Here is an 8056-nt window from a genome sequence, read left to right as displayed (position 1 = left end):
ATTTTTACAAAAATAGAGACTAAATTGAGACAAAAATTAAAATATAGGGTCCAAATTGAGACTAAAGGAATGACACATGACATAATACTGACACCTAGCATTATCACTGCCACATTACTCTGTCATTGCCACGTGACACGATGACAGCTTGACACGTGGCAAAATGTTTATTTTTTAAAAAAAATTCAAAAAAAAATAGAAAAAAAAATTCAAAAAATCGAGGAACTGACACGTGGCACTCCCTTTAACGGCGTCAACCCAAACTTAACAAAAAGGGCAAACTTAAGACGTTTTAACAAAAAAGGGATCAATTTGAGACTTTTAAAAATTCGGATACCAAGTTGAGATTTTGACTCCAAAATGGGGACCAAATGCACGGTTAAACCTAAAAGTTATAATACATCACTTGATCAAAATGACGCAAAGAACAAATAATAAACATAATAATAAAATTTTAACTTAGATCTTGTATCTTTTGAACTTCAATATATGTTGGATGGTGATAAAAAAATTCATGACAATTACATTAAATTTTTATATTGTAGTAAATAAAAGTTATTTATACAATTATAGTGATAAAATTACAGTATGATTGATAATGAGTTAGAAAATAAAAAATAATTAGATAAAATATATTGAAGTAGTATTCTACATGATGAAAATAAACAACAAATAAAAATATTAAAAAATTAACAAATGTTTATAAACAATTTGAGAGACTATTGAAAGAAATCGCACAAAGAAAAATAAATGTATAATTAAGTAAGATGAAAAATACCTTATAGATTTAAAAAAGAACTTTTTAAATATCAACATATGTACTTAATGGTTGAGAAATAAAAAAAGTTATTTTAGCGAAATAAAAGAGTTATTCAAATGAAATAAAAATTAATAATAATAAGTAAAGAACTTTTTTTATATTACCTAGTGAATAAAAGTTTTGTGCTATTAAATACTTAAATTGAGAGTATTAAACATTTTCATGTGAAAAAGAAAATACACAATAAATAAATATATCAAAAAATAATAGAAATATTCAAATGTGAGACATAAATTTTTTTTAATTGACATACATCATTTTAACATAAATACATAAAGGTTATGATAAGATAAAAAATATGGTAAAGATGCGAATGAGTTTCATGACAAACTAAATAATTAGAAGAAATATATATATATATATATATATATATATATATATATATATATATATGTATATATATGTATATATATGTATATATATGTATATATATGTATATATATATACATATATATACATATATATACATATATATACATATATATACATATATATATATATATATATATATATATATATATATATATGTATGTATGTATGGAGTTACTTAATTAATTGTGAATATTTTAATAATTTAAATGGGGGCGGGTATTATGGCGGGAATATGTACATTCCCATACCCAATTGAAAAAGTCAGAGATTCTCCATACCCATACACATTACCCAGCCAATGCGGGAATTCCTTGTTAAAATGGGGACGAATTTGAGAAATACTCAAGGGGTGAGTTTATTTGCCATTTCTAACTATTTATTGTTGACAAAAGAAGAAGATTGATTACAAGATTTTGATGATGATAAAGATGCTGAAGAAAATACTTGAAGATATTAAAGACAATATATTTTATGTTTAAAGATTCTTATTGTAATAGACTTAACTTCTTCTAGTTAGGTGCAAGATTGTTAGAATAACAGTCAGCTCGCAACTCCTCTAAGAGAAATTCAATTTTCGCAAAAATCAGTACGGTAATCGATTACCAATTTATAATAATCGATTACTAACTCAAAATATTCTATTCTTCAAAAACCCACTTAAGATAATCGATTACCACAAATGGTAATCGATTATCACTGGCAGTTATAACTTGGCTCTTGAAAAACAACTCGAAATAATCGATTATCACTGGTAGTTATAAAAATATTTGTTCAAATATGTACATGAGATAATCGATTACCATTTTGGGTAATCGATTAACACTACAAAACTTTGTTTTCGAAAATCATTGGAATAATCGATTATCTTAAGTGATAATCAATTATCCTTGGCAGTTTTAGTTAAACTCTTCATTTCTAACTCAGCTTGCGAAAATCTCTTTAAATAGAACTCAATTCCAAACTTCAAACTACCTTTTTAAGATTCAGAGTTTTTGTGCTGTGACTACAAACAATGGCGAAACTTGACCAAAAAATTTAGGAGGGCCAAATTATATTTGTTATATATAAATTATTTTTTTAATTAAAAAAATTAATTTCTTTTAATTAAAAATAATAATTTCTTTTAATTAAAAAAAATTAATTTCTTTACATATTTTTTTTATTCAAAATAAGCATTCATGACAATAGAATCCAAACAATATAACAATAATATATATGAAAGAGTAACATAAAGTTTATCATCAACAATAATATATAAAAAAAAAGAACAAAAGTTACCTTTATTCAGAGTGCTCCTTTACACTCTTTCAATGACTTAAAATCTTCAATAATTGAATCAGAGCTGTAGTTAGTTGCAATATCTCTTTCAATATAGATTATCATAGTGCTTGCTAAAAATTCAGCGTCCATCTTATTTCTCAACTTGTTCTTGATTATTTTCATTGTAGAAAAAGATATTTCAGTTGTAGCTGTAGAAACTGGAAGAGTCATGATAAGACGAAGTAATCTATCTATCAAGTAGTAAACTTCAGACATTTTTGTTGTTGCCAAACATGTACATAACTCTTGCATTGTTGATAAATCTTCAAATTTGAATCTTGACAAGCATCAATAATGAAATGTTGAAGTTGAAAATTCAAATTAATCTTCTCATGCTCATTGAAATCCATGGGATAATATTTTTCCACAAGAGTGCAAATTTTATCAATATTAAAAGCTTTATAAGCATCCTTAGAATCCAAAGCAAAGCTTAGAATTAATAACTCCATTGCTTGGTCATTAAATCTACAATTTAACTCTTGTAATTGCTTATCAATGGTAACAAAGAATATTTCAACTTTGAAATAATGCTCCACTGTAATATGATCCTTTTGGTGATGAGAGCGTCCTTGCCTTGCTACATAAGAAGCCCCAAAATTAGGCACCTCAATATCATGTTTTTCACAAAAAGAAGTCACATTTTTTAATAACTTATCCCAACCATTTTCTCTCAAGTTTTGAATAAGTCCTTTTGTAGAACAAACTAGACGCATAACATTACCTATATCCTGAGATTGTTGTTGTAATGCTTGACAAAGAACATCTGTTATCCCTATAATTTCTCTCATCAAATATAAGATCAGTATAAAATCAAATGAGGTCAAACTTTTGTAAGCATTATCAGCATCACCACGTTGTGAATAAGTAGATCCATCAACAGTAATTTTTTATGGAACTAAACAAGTTGCATCATACATATTGATCAAACTACAAATAGAAGAGAAATGGGAGCTCCAACGGGTATCCCCAGCTCGTTTTAAAGTACCAATTTGATTTGCCCCTTTACCTTTTTCAAGCTCATCAATTTCTAACAAATATGCTATTTCATCTAACTTGGCAGCCTGTAACTCATTAAGACGTTTACTAGAAGAGCAAACAATATTGATAATAAAAGTCAATTTTGAAAAGAATTGGTGAATTGGAATAACATCTCTTGATGCAACAACCAAGGCAAGTTGTAACCGATGAGCAAAACAATGAACATAATATGCATAAGGACAATCAGTCAAAAATAATGCTTGTAATCCATTCCATTCTCATATTGTTAGCATCATCATACCCTTGACCACGGATATTAGAAACATTAAGATTATGTCGAGATAGTACAACACACAATTCATTCTTCAAAGTTATTGCTGTAGTGTCTTTAACATGCACAATATAAAAAAATCGCTCTTGAATAAAATCATTTTTATCAACGAATCTCAAAACAAGAGCCATTTGCTCTTTTTTTTATTCATCATGAGCTTCATCGACAACTATACAAAACTTGGAATCCCCAATTTCCTCACGAATATGATTTTTCACTTTACTAGAAAGAATATTCAATAACTCCTTTTGAATTTTAGGTGAAGTATATTTGGAATTGAATGAAGCATTTTCCAACACAACTTTTGCAACTTCGTCATTGTATGATGCTATGAGTTTTATCATCTCAAGAAAATTACCTTGGTTCCTCGATTCAATACTTTCATCATGACCTCTAAAAGCACAAGCTTGAAGTGATAAAAATGGAACCGTGTCGATTGAAGTCTTGAGACGTAACCGATTCTTCATAATTTGATCTGAGCTTTGCACTTCCAAAACATTCCTAATGTAAGAATTTTGATTTAACAAGTCTTGACAAGCAAACACTGCAATATTGTGTGGTGAACAAGGATCCTTCCCAATGTGTTTAAGGAAAGCACAATTTTTTCCATTATTAACCTTCCACCAACTTTTAAAACCTACAAAATAACATTCAAAAAGTTAAAACATGTTGATGACAATAAACTTATTGCCAATTAGAATTCAATGAAAATAAACTCAATTACCTGTAACAATGAAAACATCTGAGCCAAGTCGTCCGCTTGATTTTTTACTAAAAAGATAGCACGGTAAGCAATATGCAGCATCTTTTAATGGCAAATACTCTAACTATGAAGGAAATAAGCTAAACCTTGTGTACTGAAATCTTCTTGGATGATCATCTTTACCAGACAATGGATAATTTTCTAAACACATTTGATATGGACCCCATTTTAGATAAGCCCTTCGTACCTCATTAATTTGATTTGGTGGGTATTTCCAAATTTGAAGACACTTTCCCGGATCACGTTCTAAAGTATTTTCAAATTCATTATATGTAACTTTAGGAACCTTAGAGAGTTGTTTTTCGTTTTCTTCAATATTTGGATTCTCATGAAGTATCTCAATTTTAGATGACGTAGATGCATTTTTTTCATCTTCATCACAAGCCTTCCTCTTGAAAAAAGAATCAATTCTTTTACTCTTTATCATAATTTTTCTAATATAATTTTTTCACCTCTCACCTATTTACAAAAAGATAAAATTATGAATACCCCAAATTAAATCTTAAAAACAAGACTCAATATTTTAAGAAAACTAATAACTTCTAAATGATTAGCTTCCCTTACCTTAGAGTAGATTCCTAATCTTGTTTTTCCCTTACACAACTTCAAAGCCTAAAATAGCTCTATCTACACAAAGAAGAATTTGATCAACAATTAAAGCATGATTTTATGATCTCTAACACATAGAGATATGCCTAGAGCATAGAAAAGCCACATATAAGAGGAAAACATATTGCTTCAAAAAAAGAGAGGAAAAGATGAACTTATTCAAAAGAAGAAATTGTTCGGTAAAAAATGTTCCTTAACTCTTCAATTTTGCTGTAATACAATTTGATTTTGAAAATAACAAGGAATTGATGGTGAAAATTGAGATGAAAATAAAACGAGAGAAAGAGATGGAAGCACGAAAGAGAGAAACCAAATAAAAAAGTATAAGAAATTATAATAGAGAAAAAAAACGTGATTTTTAAATTTTAAAAAAGATTTTTTAAACTAAATTAATATAAATAAGGTAATAATATATAAATAAAGTAATAATATATAAATAAAGTAATAATATATAAATAAAGTAGTATATAAATATATATTTTTTAAATATATAGAAAATAAAATAAAAATAAAAATCAATTAATATAAATAAAGTAATAATTTATAAATATTATTTTTTAAATATATAGAAAATAAAGTAAAAAAAAAATGGTTGGGGGAGTCGTGGCTCCCTTTTGTCCTTTCATTCTTCCGCCCCTGACTGCAAAGTGTTGCTTTGTGAGATTCTTAAAAATAACTTTGAAAAGCCTAGTGTGAGTGAGTGATAACTTTTTCTAAGTAAGTTCTTAGAAGATTGATTGTTGTGCTGTTGCTAGGAAAGCTGGTCATCCTCTGTGTGATTCAGAAGGAACTTTTGTTCATCTCTTGTGGTTGTTCAAGAGAGGTGTTTTCTAATCCTTACTCTTTTATAATCTGTTGTAATCTGATTATTATAGTGATTGAGTTAATCTCTTTGTTTAAGAGATTAACAACTGAACATATGGTCTTTTGATCCGATCTAGTATAAATATCAATGTGCATCTTCCTCTCTTAAACTTTTTATTTGTCTACACTTGCATTTAAAGTAGCTGTGATTTTAAGTTAATCAATTAATTTTTGAGAAATTTTTTTAAAACTTGTTAAGACTTATAAAAATCCAATTCACCCCTCTTGATTTTTGACTATTGTTTAGTCATTCCGCTGCTCAATACCAACATGTATTATCGAGTGTGTATAAAATATTATAAGAGGTGTGATATATATACACACAAAGTTAATCCTAAGAGTCAAAAGTAAATAGACCTAAAATATGGCCTATGCCAACAATGATTAGTATTAATATTAATGAATATTTATTATTAGTATTATTATTATTATTCCATTATTATTATTAATATTATTTTTAATTTTGTTTATTATAATATATTACTTAAACATAAAATAATAAATATTAAAATAATACATTATTTATTTGTAATTACTTTGTTATAAGAAATAATTATAATTAATTATTTAAACTTTTATCTTATTAATTTTTAAAATATTAAATTTATAATTACAACACTTAAATATAATTATATACGGTATGTTGGAAATTTTAGTTTTACGATATAAATATATTATTTATTTAAATATAATAATAATTACATTAATACTTTTAATATAAATTGAAAAAAAAACAACACGGTCTATATTTAGTAATACATTAAAAAATAGGAGGGTATATTGTAACGTCCCATTTAATTTATAAACGCAATTAAAGGAGACACCACACATAAGATAGTATAACAACGCAATTCTGGGGTTCTCAACATTACCCCTACAAAACTAGGCACACCACGATGCCAACAAAAGCAGGATAACGGTTTAACTAAAAGTTTACAATCTAATAACCACGAATACAGGGGCCACAGCCCTACAGAAAGCATGAAGGAAAGAAGTATAAGATCCAGCCTGGATGGCTAAGTAGCGGAATCGCCATTCCCTTGTTAACCACGAGAACCTCGCCCATCTGCTCCCATCAACCAAGTTGATGATCATCGCAAGAAAGAACAGCCACATACAACACAACCATGCAACAAAACGGGCAAGCTAGAGCCAACACATATTCATCATACAGTCAAATGCATTATCATCATCCCATATCCATATACAACCAAGCATATTATGACTCCTCATTCAATACACTACGACTCGACTCGACTCATCCGGATACGTATAACTTAGTCGGATTCAGCGGATGTTTGCACTTGTGGTGGATACCTCAGCTCAACCCTGAGCTGCTCATCTCCGAGCTATGTGTTACAAGTGTTACGATGAATCAAATCTCCCTCACCACAAGGTTAGCCCTTAATGAATTTCAGGCCTCCTGCTACTCTCACCACAGGAGTCAGTCCGCTCTAAGTGAGACTAACTGGCCCCTCAGAGTGTCAGGATGCAGTCATTGCCTTGAATCCTTACCTAGTTATACAGATGGGGCACCACCATGGACACCCACTAACAGGGGCCATGGAATTACGTCCCGACCACTGAAGCGCGACCCCGGAGGTCTCACCTAGAGACCCCAAGGAATTTATACGCTGACACGGACCAACATTCATAACTCAGCAATAGGAGAACATAAAAGCATATCTACATTCCATACCAACCCCTGAGATCAATTCCTCATACGCATCATGTTTCGAATCCATGCCTCTAATCATCACCACCCCATGAGTCTAGGGTCTCATCTCATATCAATACCATGTTCCTTTAGTTCCAAACCACTCATTCATTTCACATGCCAAGATCATACCCAACCCGTCATACGAAATTCACGAATCATGCCAAGCATACATAACATTCCATTATATACATATTTCTCCTTATACCATTCATTTCAAACCAATACTAACCATCCAGGAACAACCAAGCATTCAAACGGCATACAGTCTTGCCCAGCACC

General features: G+C 29.4%; 1 pseudogene; it reads right to left on the bottom strand.

Moving 5' to 3' along the window:
• Positions 1–2476: 2476 nt before the first annotated feature.
• On the bottom strand, positions 2477–5011 carry LOC146888761 (uncharacterized; annotated as a pseudogene).
• Positions 5012–8056: the final 3045 nt, after the last annotated feature.

The sequence above is a fragment of the Vigna unguiculata genome, chromosome 1, assembly GCF_037176805.1.
Source record: "Vigna unguiculata cultivar grain cowpea cultivar isolate G323 ecotype 2 chromosome 1, ASM3717680v1, whole genome shotgun sequence".
NCBI lineage: Eukaryota > Viridiplantae > Streptophyta > Magnoliopsida > Fabales > Fabaceae > Vigna > Vigna unguiculata.
Note: the sequence above shows the minus strand (reverse complement) of the source record. Positions and strands in the feature narration are given on the sequence as shown.